The sequence below is a fragment of the Pleurodeles waltl genome, chromosome 8 (genome assembly GCF_031143425.1).
Source record: "Pleurodeles waltl isolate 20211129_DDA chromosome 8, aPleWal1.hap1.20221129, whole genome shotgun sequence".
In the NCBI taxonomy this organism is placed as follows: domain Eukaryota; kingdom Metazoa; phylum Chordata; class Amphibia; order Caudata; family Salamandridae; genus Pleurodeles; species Pleurodeles waltl.
In genome coordinates, this window is record NC_090447.1 from 685,474,066 (window position 1) to 685,501,167 (window position 27,102).

Consider the following 27,102-nt stretch of genomic DNA (forward strand, 5'->3'; position numbering starts at 1 on the left):
CAGATCCCATTGGGGCATAATGAAAAGGAATGGAGTAAAGAGATGCATAAGACCTTTGAGGAACCTATGTACAATACAATCAGGCAACCTCAAAAAAGTATAAATAGCAGACAAATATCCCTTGAGTGTCCCCAGAGCAGAGCCCTGCCACGGAAAGGATGAACAACAGGACTTCAGAAAGAGGTGCAAAAAGAGGGTCAACAGACTTGTCTGTGCACCACGCCACAAATGTCTTCGAATGACAGGCATATATGGTTTGGCGGAGGGACGTCTAGTTATCAAGAATATGTTACAGACCACTACCGCCTCACAATGTCCACGCAAGAAGGTGGAGAGTGGACAGGTTTGGGTGAAGAACCCTCGCCTTCTGCTGCAACAGAAGTTCCTTCTGAAGGGGCAGGCTGATCAGAGGATAGACAGACAAGCTAAGCAGCTCGAGATGCCAGGCTCACACTGCCCAGCCTGGAGTCACAAGGATTACTTGGACCTGGTCATTCCAGATCTTCTTGAGAACTCTGGGCAGGAGTGGCATGGGCAGAAATGCGTACAGGAACCCTGAAATCAACTCAAGATGAAAAGCGTCTCTGAGCAATTGCTGCATTGGGATCTCCCACACGCAAAACTGCTGACATTGCACATTCTCAACACAGGTGAACAGATCTAACCAAGGCTCTCTCCACTGCTGAAAGAGACCTTGTGCCACCTCTAGATGAAGATGCCATTCGTAATCCACTAAGTAGTTTTGGCTGACTTTGTCCGCTCTGGCATTCAAAGAGCCCACCAGATGTTGAACCATCAGGGAAATGCCCTGCTGTTCCAGCCACATCCAGAGGTGCAGAGCCTTCTGACAAAGGGTCCACAACCTCACCCCACCCTGCTTGTTGTAGTAGCACATGTCAGTGGTGTTGTCAGTGAACACCTGCACCATCTTTCCCTTGATAGAGGGAAGAAAGGCTTTCAATGCCAGCCAGATTGCACAGAGCTCCAACATGTTGATGTGGAATCCTGTTTATTCTGGAGACCACATTCTTCTGATCTCAAACGCTCCCAAATGGCCACCCCATCCTAGGAGTGAGGCATCTGTCACTACTGTCAGATCTAGTTGGGAAAGACACAGGGATCTGCCGCTGGCCCAATAGTGGTTCATTAAACACCACTGCAGATCATTGGCAGTTCCCTCCGAGATCAAGACCATGTTCAGCCTAAGCTGTTCTGCTATAGCTACCTCTATCACCCTAAGCTGCTAGAACACTACTACATTCACTAACAAGGGATAAGTGGACCTAGTGTAAGGTGTAAGTACCCAAGGTACCCACTACAAACCAGGCCAGCCTCCTACAACACCAAAATAAGGTAAGTAATTAGACATAGTATTGTGCAAACAATAGGAAATGCTACAGAATGCAATAGCAGAAAATAGGTCTGGGGCAACACAAACCATATACTAAGAAAGTGGAATGCGAATCACAAATTCCCCCCAGACAAGTGTAGTGTGTTAGGAATCGCTAGGAGAGTAAGAATACAGCAAAGGTAAGTAAAATACCCCACCCCAGAGCCCAGGAAAGTAGGAGTAAAGTACTGCAAGTTTCCTTAGGACACACTATAAGTCATGTTTAGAAATATTGCAAGAACCAAGCATGACTGCAAACAACAAATGGTGGATTCCTGGACCTGAAAACCAGCAAAGGAAGGAGACTAAGTCCAGAAGTGGGAAGAAGTTCCAGGAAGGGAAGGAGCCCCTATCAACCTAGAAGAGGGTGCAAAAGAAGAGTCCCCGGTTGGACGAAGACTGCAGAAATGTACCCCAGGAAGATGTCAGCGGGTTCCTGCAGGATACAATGGATGTCCCACGAAGAGAGGTTGGATGCAGGTGAGTTTTGGTGCTAGATTCGACCAACAAACCTTGGTTCCGGCAAAGTCACGTTTTGCATCAAAGTGGCGCTGTCTGGACCCAGCAGGAACCTGGGGGCCTCAACTCTGCCTGAGGAGGAAGAGGGGGGTTCTCAGCACTTCAGTGACCCCTCAGTCAACCAGAGAGCACCCACAGGAGTCCCAGGACACGGGGACAAAGGAGGTGCAAAATGCGGTTGGAGCAACACTACAGAGGAAGATCCTGCATCGCCGGAGGTCAACTCAGCGAGTTGAGCGTCACAGGGTAGAGTGCTGGGGACCTGGACGAGGCTGTGCACGAAGGAAGTTTGCAAATAGTGCACAGAGGCCTCAGGAGGTGAAGAAGATGCAGTGCACAGTGGTACTGTCGTACTCGGGGAAGGCAAGCTCTTACCTCCTCCAAATTGGGACAGCAGGACCTTAGGACAGTCTGAGTCGAAGGGGTCCACCACCTGTGTTCCAAGGAGCACGCTTGTCGCCAGCAGAGGAGTCAAAGAGAACCGGTCGTCAACTTAGAAGGTCCTGCAAGAGCAGGGAAGTGACTCCGTCACTCCACAGGAGATCTCTTCGGTCCCTCTGGTGCAGGGTGAAGACAGGGAGTCCCCAGAGCGTGCACACCATGGAAAATGTTGCAAATGCTGGCTGGATCTGAAGTTGCAGAGGAACAGTTGCCCTTGTGGATACTTTGTTGCTGTTACAGCGGTTTCTGGAGTAGGCTGAGGTTGATCCGAGGTCAGAAGATGAAGTAGAAGTTGCAGAGGATTCCTGCTGGAAACTTGCAAGTACAATCTAAAGAGAAATCCACCGGAGAGACCCTAAACAGTCCTGACGTCACCTGCTGGCACTGGCCACTCAGAGTCCTCCAGAGTGCCCCCACACCTTGCAAAGCAAGACGGCTGAAGTCTGGGACACACTGGAGGAGCTCTGGGCACCACCCCTAGGGTGGTGATGGACAGGGGAGTGGTCACTCTCCTTTCCTTTGTCCAGTTTTGCACCAGAGTAGGGACTGGGGGTCCCTGAACCGGTGTAGACTGGCTTATGCAAGGAAGGCATCATCTGTGCCCTTCAAAGCATTTCCAGTGGCTGGGGGAGGCGACCCCTCCCCAGCTGTAACACCTATTTCTGAAGGGTGAGGGCGTAACACCCTGCTCCAAAAGGAATGCTTTGTTCTGCCTTCCTGGGGCTGAGCTGCTCAGACCCCAGGAGGGCAGAACCCTGTCTGTGAGGTGACAGCAGCTTTAGCTTCAGTGCAAGCCTTAGAGAGCTGGTTTGGCAGTGCATGGAATTGGCTCCCCAATACCAGATTTGGAATGGGGGGACAATTCCTTGATCTTAGACACCTTACATGGCCATATTCGGGGTTACCATTGTGAAGCTACATACAGGTATTGACCTATACATAGTGCACACATGTAATGGTGTCCCTGCACTCACAAAGTCCAGGGGATTGGCACTGGACTGTGTGGGGGTACATTTGTTAGTGCAAGGGTGCCCTCACACTTAGTAACTTTGCACTTAGCCTTCATTAAATGAAGGTTAAACATATAGGTGACATGTAAGTTACTTAAGTGCAGTGCAAATGGCTGTGAAATAGTGTGTGCACTATTTAAAGCAGGCTGCAATGGCAGGTCTGTGAAAGGGTTTTTCTGAGCTCCTTATGGGTGGCAAAAGAAATGCTGCAGCCCATAAAGATCTGCTGGAACCTCAGCGCCCTGGGTACCTAGGTACCATATACTAGGGACTTATAGGGGGGGGGTCCAGTGTGCCAATTTAAATTGGTGAATGAAGTCACTAGCCTAAAGTGACAAATTTAAAAGCAGAGAGAGCAAAGCACTGAGGTTCTGGTTAGCAGAGCCTCAGTAACAGAGTTAAGCACTACTGACAACACGACACATTAGGCCACAAACTATGAGCATTGGGGTCCTGGCTAGCAGGATCCCAGTGAGACAGGCAAAACACATTGACATATAGGGTTTTCACTATGAGCACTGGGGTGCTGGCTAGCAGGATCCCAGTGACATAGTAAAAACACACTGCCATACACTCACAAACGTGGGGGTAACCATGCTAGAAAGAGGCTACTTTCTCACACCTTGGTACCCAAGGAATTGGGGTTCCAGGAGATTCCTATGGGCTGCAGCATATATTCTGCCACCCATAGGGAACCCATGCAAAGGTTTCTGCAGGACTGCCATTGCAGCCTGCGTGAAAAGGTGCAAGCACCCTTTCAATGCCATTTACACTGCACCAGGTCACTTATAAGTCACCCATATAGCAGTCCCTCCAGCACGACGGCAGGGTGCAAAGTACCTGTGTGTGAGGGCACCCCAGTACTAGCAGAGGTGCCCCAACAACCTCCAGGACCATTTCCCCGGACTTTGTGAGTGCGGGGATGGCGTTGTACGCGTGTACTGGACATAGGTCACTACCTATGTCCAGCTACATAATGGTAACTCCAAACATAGGCATGTATGGCATCAAACATGTTGGAAGCATACCCCAAGACTTTTGCAAGCTTTGGTTGTATGAGTCCATGCACTCTGGGGGCACCTTATAGGGCCCCCAGTATTGCTATTACAGCCTTCTGAGGCTCAAGCTGCTGCCATCTATCAGACAGGTTTCTGCCCTCCTGTTGCTTCAGAAGCTCAAGCCCAGGAAGGCAGAACAAAGGATTTCCTTTGGGAAAGGGGTATTACACCCTCTCCCTTTCAAAACAGGTGTTACAGGCTTACTTGGGAGGGATAGCCTCCCCAAGCCACTGGAAATGCTTTGAAGGGCACACTTGGTGCCCTCTTTCCATAAACCAGTCTACACCGGTTCAGGGACCCCCTTGTCCCTGCTCTGGCGCAAAACTGGACAAAGGAAGGGGAGTGGTCACTCCCCTGTCCATCACCATCCTAGGGATGGTGCTCAGAGCCCCTCCAAAGGGTCACTGGGTTTTGCCATCTTGGATTTAAGGTTGGCAGGGAACTCTGGGAGCATCTGAGTGGCCAGTGCCAGAAGGTGACGTCAGAGCCCCCTCCTGATAGGTGGTCACTCAGCTAGGTGACCATTCCCCTTTTCAGGGCTATTTAGGGTCTCTCCTTTGGGTGGTTCTTCAGATTCAGATTGCAGGACTCCAGCAAGAATGCTCTGCACCCTCCACTTTAACTTCTGACTGAAGAAACTGCATCTCGACTCTTCAGGACCCTACAAGCTGCAACAAAGAAGGAAGAAGCCTGATGCAACATTTTATCTCCAGGCCCTTCCAGCAACTGCAACATTTCCCCAGTTGTGCATCCTCTGAGGACAGTCCTTCCTCAGCCTGCATCAGAAGAAAGAAGGAATCTCCCTAGAAGTGAAGGAGGAACTCACATGCTTCTGCAGGCACCAACTGCGACGACGACCAGCTGCATGGATCCCCTCCCCTGCTGAGTTGCATGGATCCTGCATCACAGGTGGTGGCCTGAAGTGGTCCCTACCGTCCTCTCTTCCAACTATCCAACTTGGGTGAAGGTAAACCCTTGCCTGCCCACGCAGGACAGTACCCTTGTGCACTGTGTCCTTTGCAGCTTCCAAGGTTTGTTGGCATCCTTCCTCCAAGATCTTCAGGCATCTTGAAGTTCCTGCCTCAGCACTCCTTACTGCGATAAACAGCTCCCTGAGTGGTTGTCTGGAGACGTGGGAGCCTTTTCATAGTGCTGCTTGGGTCTTTTCTGTGACTCTCCTGTCCTCATCCTGTAGGGCTGCCAGGGCTTCTGTGGGCCCCCTCTGAGTCTCCTGGGTAGAGTCCATCTGGTCCTTCCTGGTCCCCGGGGGCTCCACTTTCCGCTAACCATGAGTTTTGCATGTGCCAAGGCTTGTTAGCGGAACCTGATGACGCAAACCAGACTGCAATCCTCCTTCTGGCTTGGGACATCACGTTCACCCTCCAGGAACCCAACTTCGTCTTCTTGTGTGCAGTGCTGACTCTTCTTTCACCGGTGGTTCACTTCTTGCACCTTCATCCTGGTGGGTAGGGGCTCCTGCCCTTCCTGGACTCTTCTGTGCTTCTTGGACTTGATCCAGATTTTCCATAGGTCCTCTGGTCCAGGAATCCACCTTTGGTGTCTTGCAGTCTCTTCTGGGTTTTTCAATATTCTTCTTTACTTCTCTTTGTGTGTTCTGGGAAACTTACTGCGATTTACTCCTGTTTTCCTGGTCGCTGGAGTGGGTTGTGTTACTTACCATTGGGCTTTCTTAGTAGTCCCAGCTACCCTCTACACACTACACTTAGGTGGGGGACCGACTTTTGCTTTCCACTTTCTTAGTATATGGTTTTTGCTCCCCCCAGGCCCATTTCTTCATATTGTGAATTTCACTAATTGCACGTTTTTCTAACTGTTTAATGCCTATTTCTGCAAACTAGTGTATATAATTTGTGTATTACTTACATCTTAACGGAGTGTAGTCTCTATAGTATTTTTAGTATTTGTGTCACCAAAATAAAGTACCTTTATTTTTGTAACACTGAGGCCCTCATTATGACATTGGCGGTAATTCCCACTTACCGCCATGCTGACTGCAGCCAACATACCGCTGCTGTTGCGGATATCCGTTCACCATATTATGACACACTCATACCAATCCAACAGAATTCAGCCACAGACACAAGTCTGCCACACCAAATGTCAGTGATAAACTGGAGGTATCAAAACCCGCACTGTTACGCCAACAGTACTATGCCCACCACATTATGATACACAAATCACCACAGCGGACATTCAATGGCGGTAAACCATTGGCGGTACATGCCACCGCACTCAAAATACACACACTCGAACACACCAGACACACATACACACATTACACCCACACTACTATAAAACACACACCCACATTACCCAAAACCCCTTACAACTACAAACCATTGGCACGAGACAGACACCATGACCACAGACAAACCAGAGCCACACACTACCCACACACCCCACATCAAACACCCCAACACATCACCCTACAAACCCTCACCTACACAACTCACACAACACCCATGGCACCACAAAGACACCCCCGATTCTCAGAGGAGGAGCTAAGGGTCATGGTGGAGGAAATCATCAGGGTAGAGCCACAGCTGATTGGAGCACAGGTGCAGCAGATATCCATTGCTAGGAAGCTGGAGCTATGGCGGAGGATCGTGGACAGGGACAATGCCGTGGGACAGCATCCAAGAACCAGGGACGACATCAGGAAGAGGTGGAATGACCTATGGGGGAAGGTGCGTTCCATAGCATCAAGACCCCAGCTCGCTATCCAGAGGACTGGCGGTGGGCCCCCACCTCCTCCTCCACAACTAACAACATGGGAGGAGTAAGTCTTGGCAATCATGCATCCTGAGGGCCTGGCTGGAGTAGGGGGGGGACTGGACTCTGATAAGTCAACTCTATACTACTATCATCCCCCTACCTGCATGCCATCACATACCCCCACCCTCACCCTCACTCCCATCACTCCACCACCTCCCACGCACCCCACCCATCCCAATGGCAAGCCCTGCATGCACCACCAATGCATGGACATCACTCACAACCCTGCATGGACACCTATCACCAAAGCATGCACACTAGAGGTAATCAGCTAGCCCACCACATACCAACTTACACAAGTTAAAACTGCCAGGGCAAATACAACCAAAGAGGGCAAGCCACGGATGCACAATATGTCAGACACAGAAACAATAACTCAGCATTTACATCCCCACAGGTATCCCAGACAATGTCAGTGGAGAAGAGGTTCCAGTAGTATCCAGTCCCCCAACTGAAGAGGCCCACAGTGATGACAGCAACTCTGGTCGCCTGGAACTGGATGACCAACCTGGCCCACCAGGGACCTCTGGACAGTCAGTTACCCAGGTCCAGTCACAGACAACCACAGAGCCTCCCCCATCTGGAAACACCACCACAGCACCAATCCAGCGTACCTATACCTCTATCCCCAGGACATGTCAATCAGCAGTGTGTCCACCTCTACAGGGACCTGAGGGCACCCCCCCACACCCAAGACAACCAGGGACCTGGGGTCAGTGGCAGTGGGCACACGGTTCAGGGGACAGAGGCACAGGACAACAGGGAAACTTGGAGGACTGTTGTGCGCCAGGGGGAGGACAGGCCGAAGGAAGGAACCAACTCTTCAGGAGGCACTTACTGAGATCCTGGGAGCCAACCAACATTCCCAGGACACGATGGGCCAGATCATGGACAATGTGCAGGAGAATAGGTGGCTGTCGGAGGCACAGTACCAGGGGATCAGGGAGGACGTGCAGGCCATCAACACCACCCTGGTCTACATTGCAGGGGTGCTGGCAGACATGGCCAGCATTATGAGGGAGGCAGTCGCACAGCAGCGGGCCCCAGCCACTAGCCAGACATCTCAACTGCCTTCCGCCTCCGCTGCCGCTAGTGGACAGGACACCCCGCCACAGGACCAACAGGCCACCAGCACCCATCCCCCTGCAGAAGGTGAACCACCCTGCAAACGTTCCCTGCGATCCAGGCAGAAGCCAGAGACTATTGCCAAGACCCCCGCCAGGAAATGAGACTCTCTTGATTGTTACCATTGTGTCCCACCCAGTCACCCTGTCCACCTTGAACTGCCATTGCTCCCCTTTCTATGTCCCCTTGGACTATGCACCTGTGCTACAAATAGACTGGAACAATACTCTGGACTTTACTCCATATCACCCCATCCCAATGCACTTGCCCCTCTTCTTCTTAGCACTTCAGTAAACACCCTTTGAAAAAACTACAAGTATGAGTATGTTACATTTGAAAAGTATGTATTCATTTACCCAGCTGCAAACATTGAAATTCAACTGTGCAGCAATTGTTCACATAGGAAAGACCTGTAGTTTCCTGTAGTGATCACACCAGGAGCGATAGTGGGGCACCAACATCTGCAAAATGAATTGCCAAAGTGTACAGTAAGTGGGCATAGAAGTGGGAAATAACAGCATGCCAGTGCCAGAGATAATCTAAATAATGACAATGAAATGTGAAGTAACACAGTCTTATCTCTGTGTCATTGGAAGTATTGTCGTATCAATGCTGTTCTGTTGTCCTCATCCTCATCCTCCGCCTCCTCATCCTCACTGTCCACAGGGTCCACTGCTGCCACACGGCCATCTCCAGGGTCCTCCTCCTGCGGAAAAGGCACATGGTGCCTCAAGGCTAGGTTGTGCAACATGCAGCATGCCACAATTATCTGGTAGACCTTCTTGGGTGAGTAGCACAGGAATCCACCTGTTAGATGGGGCCATCTGAACCTGGCCTTGAGGAAGCCAAAGGTTCTTTCGATTATCCTTCTGGGTCACCCATGTGCCTCATAGTAACGTTCTTCTGCACTTGTCCTGGCATTCCACACAGGGTTCAGTAGCCATGATAGGTTGGGGTAACCAGAGTCACCTGTAAATATTGAGGGACAACATTTAGCCACACACTATCCTATGAGGTTAACACCAGAGGCATACACTTACATATACTGGGTGGGGACCAAGGACCACCTATTAGCCACACCCTGTGCCTCTGTAGTTGGGCCATTACATTTGGGATGCTGCTATTCTTCAGGCATCATGCACAGACCCAGGATACTTCGCTTTGACATGGGAGATCTACTGGTCCGCCAGGCACACCATCTGCCCATTCATAGAATGAAAACTCTTTCAATTTCTGAAGACCTTTTGATTTTGCCAGGGTGGGAAAAATGCAATATGTGTTCCATCAATCGCCCCAATTATGTTGGAGATATGTTCCATTGCATAGAAGTCAGCCTTCGCTGTGGCCAAATCCTCCACCTGGGGGAAAACAATGTAGATGCACATGTGTTTAATCAGGGCAGACAGCACTCTTGTTAGCACTATTGAGAACATTGGCTGTGACATTCCTGCTTCCAAGCCCACTGTCACTTGGAAAGAAGCAGTTACCAAGAAATGGAGCACAGATAGCACTTGCACAAGAGGGGGGGGGATCACAGTGGGGTGACGGATAGCAGATATCAGGTCAGGCTCCAGTTGGGCACACAGCTCCGTGACTGTGGCCCTGTCAAGTCTGTAGGTGAGGTTAATGTGCCTGTCCTCCATTGTTGCCAAGTCTACCAGTGGTCTGTACAGGGGGTTATGTCTCCATCTCCTATTCATCTGCAGCAGTTGCAATCTATGGGGCAAAAGAGTGAGGAGACGGTCATAAACTGTACATTGTAGCCACAACAGTACAATGCATGATGTTATTTTGAAACGTATATGTGGCATTTGTCCAGTATATACAATTGTGAACTGTGACGCAGTTATAATCCAGGGCCTGCCCTCCCCCCGAAATGGTGTCCGCCTGTCCTGTGTGGAGAGACAGGTGGAAGTGAGGTAAGTCCACTGACGTTGTGCGCTGTTGCAGGAGGTGTCGGGAACCGCAGTGCAACTCCTCATTGGTTAACATTGGGCCCTATGGGGTATAGTGGGCAATGCTGATGTACGCCGGCGGTGACGGTGTGCACCGCCCTGGACGTGACCGCCATTTTCTATCTGATCACTCACTTGCTGTAGACTTGCTGGCGACTTCCAACACAAAATCACATATGCATCCATCTTTACGTCGTAGGACATCCTTTGAATCATGCAGGAACCCGCTGGCATCTTCCTAGGGTGTATTCCTGCAATCTTAGTCCAACCAGGAACTCTTCTTTTGCACCCTCTTTGGGGTTGGCAGGGGCTCCTGCCCTTACTGCAACTTCTTTCGACTTAAGGACTTGGTCCCCTTCTTTTGTAGGGCTTCAGGTCCAGCAATCCAGCAGTTGTTGTTTGCAGACTTGGTTGGTTACTGCAAATTCCCAATCACAAGGTGTAGTGTGTCCTAAGGAAACTTGCAGTACTTTACTCCTGCTTTTCTGGGCTCTGGGGTGGAATAATTTGCTTACCTTTGCTGTAATCTTACTCTCTCAGCGATTCTGCACACCCTACACTTGTCTAGGGGGGAATTCTCCTTCCATAGGGGAGGACCTACACTGCATGTGCTGCTGTGACCTGTGTCTGGAACCTACCATGGCTCATGTGAATGGGGAAAGGGCCCCTGCCTTCCCCCTGGCGGATTTGGAGAGACTGGTGGATGGGGTCCTACCCCAGTACCGACTGCTGTGTGGGCCTCCAGACCAACAGGTGAGTACGCTGTGAGCACGATTCATGGGGCATGAATGCATGGAGTGGTGTGTGAAGGCCTCGTGTAGGGGGGGGTTGGTGATGTCACCTGGGCGACGTGCAGCTTGTGTGCTGGGCCATGTCTGTGCAAATGGGGTTAGGAAGGGGATATGGTGGGCCATGAGTATAACAGGCAGGACGGCTTGACTAATACCTTTCCCTGTGGGTATTGTCTCTGCAGGTCAGTGCCCATCAAAAGAAGGGTATGTGGCGTGCCATCACCAAGGACGTGCGGACCCTGGGGGTCTATGGCAGGCGGAGCACCCACCGTCAGAAACAGTGGGAGGACCTGAGACTTTGTGTCAGGAATAAGGCCATACGCGGTCCAGGTCCCGCCCGAAACTCTGCTGCGCAACATTGTGGTGCTTTATGAGCACTCCTCGTCATCCCCTCTTGTTCCAAAGGTGGCCATCAGCGTCTTCTGCCCTTTGGCAAAGCTCAAAAAGCTGCAGGTTCAGGACATTGGTGGACTAGATGCATCTTATCAGTGCTATTCCATGAAGGGACTACAATTCCCATGTTTTTAGAGGCAGCAGCCATCTTGGCGTGTGGCAGGCCTATAAAGCCCAGCCACACCCCAGCACGTTGCTCACTATTTTGAAGACTTCGATGCAGTCAGACCTCGTGGGGGTTCCTCTGAAGAAGAGCAGATTTCCTGCAAGGCAAATGGACGGCAAATTGGAGTACCCTTGTTTCCATGGTGAATTCAGATACGAGTAGGTCGTACTCGTAGCGGTAAGGTCTTGATGAGCCAAATCTTGAAGGGAGTTGTTGCTTCCAAAAAGGTAAAGCGCCCCTTAGTACAACGAGCAAAGCATTTTCAGTTTTCAGAGGAAAGCGGCCTTGGCACGGTAATTAAAGCGCTTCAGTTCACATGAGGAAAGCGGCCTTGGCACAGTAATTAAAACGCTTCAGTCCACACGAGGAAAGCGGCCTTGGCACTGTAATTAATGTGCTTCAGTCCACATGAGGAAAACAGCCTTGGCACGGTAATTAAAGCGCTTCAGTCCACATGAGGAAAGCGGCCTTGCCACGGTAATTAAAGCGCTTCAGTCCACATGAATAAAGCGCCCTTGGCACAACAATCAAAGCGCTTCAGCCCACATGAGTAAAGCGCCCTTGGCACAGCAATCAAAGCGCTTCAGTTCACATGAGGAAAGCGCCCTTGGCACAGCAATCAAAGTGCTTCAATCCACATGCATAAAAAGCCCTTGGCGCAACAATCAAAGTGATTCAGGCCACATGAGTAAGGCACCCCTTAGCATAACGAGCGTAGCACTTCAGATTAAACAAATGAAAGCGCTATCTGGCATAAGGAACAAAACACTTCAAGTTCAATGAGGAAAAACTTTCCGGCCTTATAGTTGTGAATGTGAAAGCATTTTTGGAGATAAACAAATTGTAGTTTTCATTGTTGTTTTGGAAAGCATAATACGTGAAAAGCACATTTAATCATTTGAGATTTTCTAGGCCATAATCAAAGGTTTATGTTATGAATGCATAGATGTTACAGGATTGATATTCAGAGTATGATCATAGTCCAAAGATCTTGCCATTTCTTGGTTCTGAGGATGTAGTTTGTTCATGTTCCATGATTCAAAGAAGGGGGCTTTGCTCTCATTTCAAAAGGGGTCTGCATCTGATATCACGAAGACGCATTTAGTCAATAGTCTATTGATGAGTTATACTGCTATGAATGAGTAAGTGCATATTTGTTCTAACCTTTCCTTTTCAGATCTCTCTCCCTGCAGTTCCTTACCCTAATTCCCTTCCCCCCTACTGGCTTCATCATAACTCTGTGCTATAATAGTTTTCTGAGTTGGTGACGCCGGGAGGTGGGCCTTTTGTTCAGCAACGTGCAGATCCTGAGGAAAGGACACTGTGACAGAATAATGAGCCCATGAGTTTATACTTTCCTATTGGTCTGTACGTGAGCTGCGCAAAATGGCCACCCTAGATACCCTTATGCAAGTAGTCACTCAGATGCAAAGGGATTTGACAGACAAAAAATGTTACAGCTGATTTAGTAAGTAAAGTAACTCAGTTACAGAGTAAGGTGGATGGTTCTGAATCTGAGTCTCGTCCTACGCCTTCCGCACCTACTAACATAGCTGTGAATGTGCCGACACAGATTCCTTTAACTGCACCAGAGAGGTTTTCTGGGGACCCCAATAAGGTAAAAAAAATTCTCACACAGGTGGAACTACATTTTACGTGTCGGCCCAGTGCCTTTCCGGACGCACAATGTAGAATTGCACTCCTTTTATCATATCTGAATGATGCAGCTACTTGGGCCGTGCCATTAGTCCGATTCGACAGTCCTCTTTTATATAACTGGCGTCGTTTTGTAGAAGAATTTGTAAAGGTATTTGACAGATGCGCAATAACTATGTCTGCAGACAAAGAGTTACTAGAATTACGTCAAGGAAACAAAGACTTGATAACGTATCTGTCACACTTCAACCGGTTAGTAGTGGAAACCGCTTGACCTGAGGAAAAAAGGTCAGCAGTATTTTATCAAGGGCTAAAAGACGAACTAAAGGATGTATTGGCCCAAGTTAAACCACAACCAGAAACTTGCACTGATTTAATTAATCTAACCCAACGGATAGATCACAGACTCTCTGAAAGAAAAGGAGTAAGGAAAAAATGGGAAAAACCCAACTGGCGAATGGAAAGGTCCAGACACCTTCAATTGTCCTCAGATTCTATGATAGAACCAATGGATATCGGAACTGTTCGGCCATCATTGACTAAAGAGGAGAAAGACATGCGACGAAAAAATGGTCAGTGTCTGTATTGTGGAAAAAAGGTCATTTCATAAAAGAATGCCAAAAGAAACCCAAAAGTAAAATTGATCCAACATTTGCGACAAAGAAAAAGATAGCGGTTGCTTTGGAAATTTCACAGGAAACCTAAAGTGCCCAAGAAAAAACGAAGGGGACCTCTTGGGCAAATTGACAACCCCTTCAGTGTGCTCTTGCACAAATCGTTATGACAAACATTTTCAAATTTTAATACAAATGACTGTGCAGGGAAAAAGACATAATGTACAAGTTCTAATTGATGCAGGGGCAACAGGAAATTTTGTGGACCAACAAACTGCACTAGACTTGCATATACCCAGTGTCAAGAAAAAGGTTCCAGAAGTTGTTTATGCAGTTGATGGTAGTGAGTTGGCAGGAGGTCCCGTTACTAAACAAACCTCACGAATACAAAGGATTTGCAAAGATGATGAGAATCAGAACCACTGTGAGATAATTTGCTTTGATATAATCCAAGCACCCCAATATGGTTTTATCTTAAGAATGCTGTGGTTAATGTTACACAATCCATGCATAGACTGGCGCAACCAGGTTTTGCGTTTTTCTTCTTCCTCTTGTGCAAAAAGATATTTTCAATCAAGATGAAACAAAGAAGGAAATCTCCAACACTCTATTGCTACTGCAGTTGAGAAGGAAATTGATCTGCCATCACAGTATTCAGAATATACTGACATTTTCTGTGAAAAGAAAGCAAGCTCCTTACCACCTCACAGGCCGTACGATTGTCAGATCGACCTTGTACCTGGCGCCAATATACCAAATTGTAGAATCTATGCACTATCAGAGAAAGAAAATCAAGTCCTACGAGAATACCTTGATCAATGTTTAGCCAACAAGCTAATTATGCCATCACCATCTCCAGAGGCTTCTCCGCTGTTTTTCATACTGAAAGCTAATGGCGATTTGAGGCCTTGTATTGACTTTAGAGCGATAAATAAGATCACAATTAAAAATAAATATCCACTATCTCTCATACCATTCTTGTTAGACCAGGTAAAATCTGCAGTTATTTATACCAAACTTGACTTACGAGGTGCTTATCACCTACTTCGAATTCGAGAGGGAGATGAGTAGAAAACGTCTTTCAAGACTCATTTTGACCTCTTTGAGTATCTAGTGATGCCGTTTGGTCTATGTAATGCCCCACCAGCCTTTCAATATTTCCTAAATGATGTTCTGAGAGAATAGCTAGACATCTTTGTCATTGTTTATATTGATGACATATTGATTTATTCAAACTCTGAAGATATACATGAAGAACATGTAAAAAAAAGGTATTACAAACTCTTCAAAAACATAATTTGTTTTGCAAATTAAGTACATGCGAATTCCATTCCAAAGAAGCTGGATTTCTAGGAGTCATTTTAACACCTAACGGCATGCAAATGACTGAAAGAAAAATTCAAGCTCTATCCGAATGGCCAACACCAAAATCAGTACGTGATATTCAATGTTTTTTGGGTTTTGCAAATTTTTATCACCGCTTCATTCATCACTTCTCCCAAAAGGTGGCACCAATCACCAAATTGCTAAGGAAAAAGTCCGTCTTCAACTGGTTCCAAGATACAGAGGAAGCATTTCAAGATTTAAAAAAGGCTTTTACTACTGCTCCCATTCTAGCTCGCCCCAATCTGGAGGAACCATTCATCGTGGAAGCCGATGCATCCAATGTTGCTGTTGGGGCCATCCTGTCCCAACGTCATCGAGAAACTGGACAACTGCACCCTATAGCATATGCGTCAAGAAAATTGAATGAAGTGGAACAGAATTACACCATAGCAGAAAAAGACTTACTAGCAATTCGTAATGCTTTTAAAGAATGGAAACATTATCTATTGGGAGCAAAACACACCATAACTGTATATTCTGATCATAGAAATTTACAATTTATGAGTTCTGCCAGACTACTAACTCCCAGACAACTAAGATGGATGCTATTCTTTGCAGAATTTGATTTCATAGTGACTTTTAGACCAGGAGTAGATAATCGTAAGGCCGATGCATTGTCTAGACAAGATTCTTCAATCACACATACTGAACAAAAACCCATGCCTATTATAATGCCTTCAAAAGTGTTCTGTTTAGTAGCAGCCGAGAAATTATTTGATCTCATTCGTAATCATTTTCATATCACCAAGTGGCAAGAGTGGTTACAACAAAACACCAAAAGGTCCATTCAACAAGGCTTACCTCTACATGAATCTCGAGTATTCCTGCCTACTGAGGAGTTAAGAGAGACCGCTTTTCATTGGTTACACAGTCATCCTCTGGCAGGTCAACCAGGGCCTCAAAAAGCAATAGAACTCATGAAAAGGTATTTTTGGTGGCCTACATTCGTTCACGACCTTAAGCAAATGCTACAATCATGTGAAGTATGTGCAAGATGCAAAAGTGAACATAGCAAGCTCAAAGGTCTACTGATACCTCTACCCGTTCCCAATCATCCATGGGAACATATCTCTATGGCTTTTATCACTGGTCTTCCTCAAATAAAGCAATTCACAACCATTCTAGTGGTGGTGGACAGCCTTACCAAGTATGCTCACTTCATTGCCTGTATAGGGCTCCCAGCCTCCGACACCTTAGCAACTATCATCTTAGAAAATGTAGTTCGCCTTCACGGACTTCCAAGAGTTATCCTCTCTGATAGAGGGACACAATTTTCTGCACGTTTTTGGCAACAACGGTGCAAGGCTTTACGAATCGATTTGACTTTATCTTCTAGTTATCATCCACAAACGGAGGGTCAAACAGAGAGACTAAACCAAACTCTGAAACAATATTTACGATGTTCCACAACGAAGTCTCCTAAAACCTGGCTGGATCTTTTGTGGCTTGCAGAACTGGCTTATAATAACTCTCACCACTCTTCAATAAACTCAAGTCCTTTCTATGGTCGATATGGGTGTCATCCGCACATTTTGCCAGTTAGGTTACCTGCCTCTACTCAAACACTCCAGCAGTCATGGACATGCTAACACACATGAAAAAGGTACATTCACAATTACAAACAAATCTTCATCAAGCAAAGAAAAAATATAAAATGCAATATGACAAAAAACACCAGCCTGGTCCTCAGTAAACAGACAAAGATAGAGTTTGGTTATCCACGAAAAACTTTATATTAAAAAATAAAAATATGTTTCATCCAAAATTCCTATGAAGTACTACGACAAGTAAACCCAGTAACATATAAACTAAAATTACCATCGTCTTTGAAAATTCATCTGCTGTTTCACACTTCACTTCTTAAACCTGCTTTGCCCTCAAGCGTCACACAGCCTGCTCCTCTATTAGTCCAAGGTCATTGGGAGTATGAGGTGCGATCTGTTTTAGACTCTAGATCTAGGGGCCTTCCCTTTGGTACTTAGTGTCCTGGAAAGGATACGGACCGGAAAATGACTCTTGGGAACCTGCAAGACATGTCCATGCACCAAGTTTGGTGCGATGATTTCACCTCCTCCATCCTGATAAACCGGGCCCTGGACTGCGGTTGGGAAAGGGGTGTAATGTCAGGAATAAGGCCATGCGTGGTCGAGGTCCCACCCAAAACTCCGCTGCACGGCTTTGTGGCGCTTTATGCGCACCCCTTGTCATTCCCTCTTGTTCCAAAGGTGGCCATCAGTGTTGTCTGCCCTGTGGCAAATCTCATAGAGCTGTAGGTTCAAGACATTGGTGGACAAGATGCACTTATCAGTGCTATTCCATGAAGGGACTACAATTCCCATGTTTTTAGAGGCAGCAGCCATCTTGGAGTGTGGCAGGCATATAAAGCCCAGCCACACCCAAGCACGTTGCTCACTATTTTGAAGACTTTGATGCAGTGAGACCTCGTGGGGGTTCCTCTGAAGAAGAGCAGATTTCCTGCACGGCAAATCGGAGTACCCTTGTTTCCATGGTGAATTCAGATACGAGTAGGTCGTACTCGTAGCGGTAAGGTCTTGATGAGCCAAATCTTGAAGGGAGCTGTTACTTCAAAAAAGGTAAAGCGCCCCTTAGTACAACGAGCAAAGCATTTTCAGTTTTCAGAGGAAAGCGGCCTTGGCACGGTAATTAAAGCGCTTCAGTCCACATGAGGAAAGCGGCCTTGGCACGGTAATTAAAGCGCTTCAGTCCACATGAGGAAAGCGGCCTTGGCACGGTAATTAAAGCGCTTCAGTCCACATGAGGAAAGCGTCCTTGGCACGGTAATTAAAGTGCTTCAGTCCACATGAGGAAAGCGGCCTTGGCAGGGTTATTAAATTGCTTCAGTCCACATGAGGAAAGGGTCTTTGGCACAGTAATTAAAGTGCTTCAGTCCACATGAGGAAAGCGGCCTTGGCAGGGATATTAAATTGCTTCAGTCCACATGAGGAAAGGGTCTTTGGCACAGTAATTAAAGCGCTTCAGTCCACATGAGTAAAGCGTCCTTGGCACGGTAATTAAATCGCTTCAGTCCACATGAGGAAAGCGCCCTTGGCAAAACAATCAAAGCGCTTCAGCCCACATGAGTAAAGCACCCTTGGCACTGCAGTCAAAGCGCTTCAGTCCACATGAGGAAAGCACCCTTGGCACAGCAATCAAAATGCTTCAATCCACATGCATAAAAAGCCCTTGGCACAACAATCAAAGTGATTCAGGCCACATGAGTAAGGCACCCCTTAGCATAACGAGCGTAGCACTTCAGATTAAACAAATGAAAGCGCTATCTGGCATAAGGAACAAAACGCTTCAAGTTCAATGAGTAAAAACTTTCCGGCCTTATAATTGTGAATGTGAAAGCATTTTTGGAGATAAACAAATTAAGCTTTCATTGTTTTTTGGAAAGCATAATACGTGAAAAGCACATTTAATTCTTTGAGATTTTCTAGGCCATAATCAAAGGTTTATGTTATGAATGCATAGATGTTACAGGATTGATATTCCAAGTATGATCATAGTCCAAAGCTCTTGCCATCTCTTGGTTCTGAGGTTGCAGTTTGTTTGTGTTCCATGATTCAAAGAAGGGTGCTTTGCCCTCATTTCAAAAGGGGTCTCCATCTGATATCACCGAGACGCATTTAGTCAAGAGTCTATTGATGAGTTATACTGCTATGAATGAGTAAGTGCATATTTGTTCTAACCTTTCCTTTTCAGATCTCTCTCCCTGCTGCTCCCTACCGTAATTCCCTTCCCCCCGACTGGCTTCATCATAACTCTGTGCTATAATAGCTTTCCGAGTTGGTGACGCCGGGAGGTGGGCCTTTCGTTCAGCAATGTGCAGATCCCGAGGAACGGACACTGTGACACTTTGGGCACGGAAGACTGCAGAGGCCCAGCTAAGGATGGCCTCCTAACGAGGAAGGAGTACCTGTTAAACCCTGACCCCCCTGATGGCCCGCATCAGGGCAGTGGCCTATCCGAAGCTGGATGGGCACTTGAGGGCATCACAGCAACCACAAGAGGGTGAGTACAGTTCCCACCATAACAAATTATGCATGGTAGGGTGGTATAGAGATGGGGGATGTGTGTCTCTGGGTGCCCCTAAGCCAGGCCTGACATCACAGAGTAGGTCCCATGTTGGGCAGGGTTCTGATGTGATATTCCTCCTACCTAGCTAGTAGGCATCCACTACTGGGCAGGGCTGTGTGGGTCCCAGGCATGCTGCAGTTGGCAGTATGTGTCCCTCTCCATGCCCTGGTGGCTAGCATTGTTACTGGTAGTGCACTGCATAATGCGTAGGGCTGTTCACTGTGTGTGAGGGTGCTGTGTACACCAACGGTGGTGTTGGTGCAGCCATTGACCAAGTGTTTCCTTTGTCCCCCCCCCCCCCTTTTTGTTTTGTCATCCTGCCCTTATGTGCATTAGTATCATCTGGCGGAGGAGCAGGGGCACTGGCGAAGGAGGGAGCTACATCCCACAGGACCCAGGAGGCAGAGTCCACCAACAGTGAGGGCACCACTGGGACGGATGTCGAGGGGGAGAAACACAGCGAGACAGGAGGGGACAGTTCAGACACAGATACCTCCTTCGATGGAAGCTCCCTGGTGGTGGCGGACAGCTCTGTGACCACCCCAGCTACAGGTACAGCCGCCATCCCCCATACCAGCACTGCCTTCCCAGCAGCCCCTCAACGAGTTGCCCGTGCCCGCTCACCCAGGAGGGTGGGCATCTCCTTCACGCCAGGCACCTCAGGCCCTGCCCCAGTTAGCCCTGTTGTCCTGAGTGAAGAGGCTATTGACCTCCTGAGATCCATGTCTGTTGGGCAGTCAACATTGTTAATGGCATCCAGGGGCTGGCAGCCCAAATGCAACAAACCAATGCATTTCTGGAGGGCATTCACACTGGCTTGGTGGCCCAACAGAGATGGAACTCAGGAGGTCAATAGCCTCTTCACTCAGGACAGCAGGGCTAACTGGGGCAGCCATTATCCCTGTTTCAAGCCTCCCCGTCCAGATTCCTCTACCCAATCCCATTCCCCTCAACCTACCCCACCACACAGGCAGACCAGCATGCACACAAGACAACACACAAGAGTCGACATGGCAAACACAGGCACCACACATCATCCCACAGGCACGCACACAAACATCATCCAGATGCAGACATACCAACATCCACTACCTCAACTATGTCCCCCTCCTCCTCCAACTCCCTCCCCGGTCCATCTACACTCACACCTGCATGCACTACACCATCATCCACTACCAGCATCACCACCACACCTAGCAGAACACACACCTCACTGCCAGACACCTTGTAGGAGGCTGGCCTGGTTTGTAGTGGGTACCTTGCGTACTTACACCTTATACCGGGTCCAGTTATCCCTTAGTAGTGATTTAATGAAGGCTAGGTGCAAAGTTACTAAATGTGACGGCACCCTTGCACTAGCAAAGGTGCCGCCACATAGTTCAGGGCCATTTCCCCAGACTTTGTGAGTGCGGGGAAACCATTACATGCGTTCACTACATATAGGTCAATACCTATATGTAGCCCCACAATGGTAACTCCGAATATGGCCATGTAACATGTCTAAGATCATGAAATTGCCCGCAGATTCCAAAGCTGGTATTGGAGAGCCAATTTCATGCATTCTGGGGGCTCCACTATGGAGCCCCAGTACTGCCAAACCAGCTCTCTGAGGATTGCACTGCACCTACAGCTGCTGCCACCTCACATGCAGTGTTTTGCCCTCCTGGGGTCTGGCCAGTCCCAGGAAGGCAGAATAAAGCATTTCCTCTGTGAGCAGGGTGTTACACCCTCTCCCTTTGGAAATAGGTGTAACAGGCTGGGGAGAGGTAGCCTCCCCCAGCCTCCGGAAATGCTTTGAAGGGCACAGATGGTGCCCTCCTTGCAAAAGCAACTTTACACCAGTTTCGGGAACCCCAGTCCCTGCTCTGGCGCGAAACTGGACAAAAGAAAGGGGAGTGACCACTTCCCGGTCCATCACCACCACAGGGGTGGTGCCAAGAGCTCCTCCTGTGTGTCTCAGACCTCTGCCATCTTGTTTTCAGAGGTGTGGGAACACTCTGGATGCCTCTGAGTGGCCAGTGCCAACAGGTGATGTCAGAGACTCCTTCTGATAGGTGCATAGCTGGGTAGGTAGCCAATCCTCCTCTCAGGGCTATTTAGGGTCACTCCTGTGGGCTTCTGTTCAGATTACGACTTGCAAGAATCCACCAGGACTCTTCTGCACTTCTCTCTTTGACTTCTGCCAAGGATCGACCGCTGACTGCTCCAGGATGCTTGCAAAACTGCAACAAAGTAGCTAGAAGACTACCAGAGACATTGTAGCGCCTAATTCTGCCGGCTTTCTCAACTGTTTCCTGGTGGTGCATGCTCTGTGGGCTGCTGCCTTCACCCTGCACTGGAAGCCATGAAGAAATCTCCTGTGGGTTGAGGGAGTGTTCCCCCTGCTTCAGCAGGCAGCAAACGACAGCCTCACTGGTACTCTGTGTCCCCTCTCATCCTGACGAGCATGGCCCCTAGAACATAGATGGTGAACCCAAGTGACCCAAACTGTCCAGAGGTGCAACTGTCCAAATTTGGAGGAGGTAAGTCCTTGCCTCCTCAGACAGTAATCCTGTGCACCATGTGATCTAGAGCTACAAGGGCTTCTGTGCACATTTCCTGCATGCACAGCCGAGCCTAGGTCCCCAGCACTCCGTCCTGCGATGCTCAGCTCCCTAAGTTGACCTCTGGTGTCGTGGGGCCTCTCTTTGCAGTGTTGAGACGACTGCCATGTTCAGTCTTCTTGAACCTGTGTTCAAGGACTCCTGTGGGTGCTTCCCTCTATCTAGTGGGCTCTCTATATTGCAGAGGGCCCCCTTTGTCTCTCCTGAGTGGCAACATCCTGGTCCTTCCTGGGCAGCACCCTTTTATTTTAACCGCAACTCTTGCAGGTAGCAAGGCTTGTTTGTGGGATTTTGCCAAGGAAACAACTCTGCATCCATCAGCATGCTGTGGGACACCTTCTGCACAAAGTAGAACCGTCTACCTCCTTTCGTTGTTGCAAAACCAGCATCTTTTCCAACCGGAGGCAGTCATTTTGCACCTTCATCCGGGGTTTAGTAGGCTCCTGCCCCCCCCCGGACACTTTAGTGACTCTTGGACTTGGTCCCCTTGCTTTACAGGTCTTCAGGTCCAGGAATCCATCTTCAGTGCTTTGCAGTCTGTTGTGGTCCTTGCAAAATCCTTTATCACAACTTTAGTGTGTTTTGGGGGAAATAGTAGTACTTTACTCCTGCTTTCCTGGGTCCTGGGGTGGGGTCTCTTTTACACCCTTAGTGTTTTCTCACACTCCCAGTGACCCCCTACACACTGCACTTGCCTAGGGGTGCATTCACGGTTTGCATTCCACTTACTTAGTATATGGTTTGTGTTGCCCCTAGGCCTATTGCATTCTATTATGTTTTACAGTGTCTGCACTACTTTCTGACTGTTTTACTTACCTGATTTGGTTATTTGTGTATATTTTGTGTTTGTTCCTTACCTCCTAAGGGAGGATATCCACTGAGATATTTTTGGCACATTGTCACTAAAATAAAGTACCTTTATTTGTGGTAACTATCAGTATTGTCTTTCTTATGATATAGTACCTATATGATATAGTGGTATTGCAGGAGCTTTGCATGTCTCCTAGTTCAGCCTAAGCTGCTCTGCTATAGCTACCTCTATCAGCCTTTGCTGCTAGAACACTACTCCATTCACTAACAAGGGATAACTGGACCTGGTGTAAGTACCCAAGGTACCCACTACAAACCAGGACAGCCTCCTACATTGGTGGTGCAGCGGTGGGATAAGTACTTGTAACTGCTTTACCACTCTGTAATGGTGCTTTCCATTAGAAAATCATATTCCTAATACTTAGAAATATACACATGTAAACTTAACAGTTTTACTTTCACTCTAAAAACTTTCTAAAAAGTTTGAAAACGTTTTTTATCTCTGGTCTTGAAAGCTCAAAACTTTTTTCTCTTACCCCTAACCTCTTTCTTTTCACCATGTCTATGGTAGAGGCTACTCCCCAAGTTGTGAAAACAACTTATGACAGTCCTAACTTTAAAAGTTTGAGGGGTCTCTGTATCGAGAAGAAGTTTAGGGATTGGTAAGAACCCTACCAAGGATCTCCTTCTTAATCTTCTCCTTGAAAGTGACCAGACTCAGAATGGTAAAACCTAGGATCAGGAGGTAGAGGAGGGGGGTACCCAAATAGATTCAGGGGAGGTTCCTGAGAATTCTGGGGAGGGTACTTCCAAAGACCTTTCACTTAACAGGCTATCTAGTGAAACTGGTAGTGGGAGAGGATCACACAACAATAAGACATCTTTCACTCCTAATGGCCAGGTCACTAGGGTTCAGGCAGTCAGAGAAAGATCCACTTCTGCACATTCTCACATTTCCTCTGTATCAGAGGCTTCCCAAACCTCCCACCCTGAGGATAACACCCTACACACGGAACTCAAAAAGCTGAAGTTGGAAGAGGCCAGACTGAGGCTAAAGTAGTAACAGCTGGCCTTAGATAGGGAATTCTTGGATGTAGAGAGAGAGAGACAGAAGTTGGGGTTAGTTCCCCATGGTGGCAGCAACAGCAGCAATCTTGATAGTAGTCATCCTGTTAGAGAAACAGATTCAAGAAACCTGCATAAGTTTTTCCCCCCTTACAAGGAGGGGGATGACATTAACAAGTGGTTTTCTGCACTTGAGAGGACCTGTATGGTGCAGTTAGTCACTCAAAGCCAGTGGGCTGCTATATTGTGGCTATCTTTCACTGGCAAAGGTAGGAACAGATTCCTTACTGTCAGGGAGAGTGATGCCAACAATTACAAAGTTTTGAGGGATGCACTCTTAGATGGATTTGGCTTAACCACTCAACAATACAGGATAAAGTTCAGAGGTATCAGAAAAGAAGAGTCTTCTCAAGACTGGACAGACTTTGTAAACTGTTCAGTGAAGGCCTTGGAGGGACGGTTAGGTGACTGAGTATGAAAGCATATATAATCTAATTTTGAGAGAGCATATCTTGAATAATTGTGTTTCAGACTTGTTGCATCAATACTTGGTAGACTCAGATCTGACCTCTCCCCAAGAGTTGGGAAAGAAGGCAGACAAATGGTTCAGAACAAGAGTGAGCTGAAAAGCTCAAACAGGGGGTGACAAGGATGGCAAGAAGAAGGATGGTAAGTCTCATGATAAGGGTGGGGACAAAGACAAAAAGAATTCTGAGTCTTCATCAGGCCCTCAAAAATCCTCTGGGGGAGGTGGGTCCAAATCCTCTTCCCACAACCAAAAGAAGCCATGATGTTATTTATGTAAAAGTAAAGGCCATCGGGCAAGTGATCCCACTTTCCCAAAGAAAACCACCAAGGCTCCCACCACCACAACCCCTACTGCGCCCACTAGTGCCCCTACTAATAGGAGATGTGGTGGGAAGAACACTACATATAGGCAGACAAAGGGTATAGCTGGGATCACCACCCGTTATGTAGTGGGGGTTGGTCTAGTTAGGGAGACCACAGAGGCTGTTTTAGTCTCTGATGGTGGTATTAATTTTGCCACCTTAGTTGCTTGTCCCCTTATTATGGGTAAGTACAAGCAACTAACCCTAATAAATGGTGTTGAGGTTGGGGCTTACAGGGACAAAGGAGCCAGTGTTACCACGGTGATAGAGAAACTAGGGCCAGATGTAGCCAAAAAACAAATAGCGAGTTGCAATTTGCGAGTCCTTCCGACTCGCAAATTGCAACTCGCTATTTGGTATGCAGAACGGTGTCTCAGACACCGTCTGCGAGTCGGTATGGGGTCGCAAAGACCCACCTCATTAATATTAATGAGGTGGGTCGCAAATTGCGGCCCCATAGCGACTATGGGCACTTGCAAACATGGAGGCCTGCTGTAGTCAGCAGACCTCCATGTTCGTGACTGCTTATAAATAAAGCTGTTTTTTTTTTTTTTTAAGTGTAGCCCGTTTTCCTTAAAGGAAAACAAGCTGCTCTTAAAAAAAAATCCGAAACCTTTAGTTTCGGTATTTTTTCATGGCAGGTAGTGGTCCCTTGGACCACTACCTGCCCTGAAAAAATAATTTGTGGTCCATCCGCAAAGGGGAAGGGGTCCCATGGGGACCCCTTCCAATTTGCGAGTGGGTTACCATCCACTTCAAGTGGATGGTAACTGCGACACCATTTGCGACCGCATATGCGGTCGCAAATAGTATTGCATACCACTGCGAATCGCAAATAGGAAGGGAACACCCATTCCTATTTGCGATTCGGAAATGCATTTTGCGAGTCGGTCCCGACTCGCAAAATGCATTTCTGCATTGGAAACTCACATTTGCGACTCGCAAACTGCATTTTTTGCCGTTTGCGAGTCGCAAAGAGTTTCCTACATCTGGCCCCTAGTTACCCCTGAACAACACCTACTTGGTCAGCAGTACCAAGTGACTGATGCTCATAACAACACTCTTTGCCACCCCATGGCTGTAGTGAATCTCACCTGGGGGGGGGAGGGGAGGAGGGGAGGAGGGGGGGAGGGGTTACTGGCCTAAAGAAAGTTGTGGTAGCCACTGATTTACCTGTAGACTGCTTACTAGGAAATGATTTGGAAACATCAGCTTGGGCTGAAGTGGAGTTGGAGGCTCATGCAGCAATGCTGGGCATTCCAGGGCATATCTTTGTTCTCACAAGGGCTCAGGCCCAAAAGCAAAGAGGACAGGAAAACTTGGATCCTGGAAAAATGGACCAAGTGCTCCCAATAGCTAGGGGTAGAAAGGGTAAATCCTTGCCCACTATCCCTACCTCTCCAGAAGATTCCCCTTTTGATGAAGAAGAATCCTCTCCCTGTGCAGAACCTACACCAGAGGTGCTGGCAGCTGACACTGCTGAGCTTTTGGGTGCAGGGGGGCCTGCTAGGGAAGAACTGATTGTGGCACAGCAAACCTCTCCCACACCAGAGGGTTTCAGACAGCAAGCTGTCAAACAGCAGAATGGGGATGTCACTGATACCCACAAAGTCTATTGGGAAGACAACCTTCTCTATACTGAGGCAAGGGACCCTAAACCTGGTGCTTCCAGGAGATTGGTCATCCCTTTGCAGTATAGGGAGTTTCTTCTGACTTTGGCTCATGACATTCCTTTGGCTGGGCATTTGGGCGAAAGTAAAACATGGGACAGACTTGTTGCACTGTTTTACTGGCCTCATATGTCAGAGGACACAAAGGACTTCTGTCGCTTCTGTGTGACCTGCCAAGCCAGTGGCAAGACTGGTGGCACACTTAAGGCCCCCTTAATTCCACTGCCAGTCGTTGGGGTGCCCTTTGAGAGGGTGGTAGTAGTGGACCATGCCACTAGGTATCCTGAGGCTATACCCTTAAGGACCACTACAGCTCCTGCAGTGGCAAAAGCCCTCCTGGGGAACTTATCCAGTGTGGGTTTCCCATGGGAAGTGGTATCAGACAGAAGTAGTAACTTCATGTCTGCATATCTAAAAGCTATCTGGAAGGAGTGTTGTGTTACCTACAAGTTCACCACTCCTTATCATCCACAAACAAATGGTTTGGTTGAGAGATTTAACAAAACTCCCAAAGGCATGATCATGGTACTCCCTGAAAAACTCAGTAGAAGATGGGATGTCCTGTTGCTATGCCTAGTTTTTTTGCTTATAGGGAGGTACCCCAGAAAGTAGTGGGCTACAGCCTCTTTGAACTCCTCTTTGGACACCCTGTAAGAGGTCCCC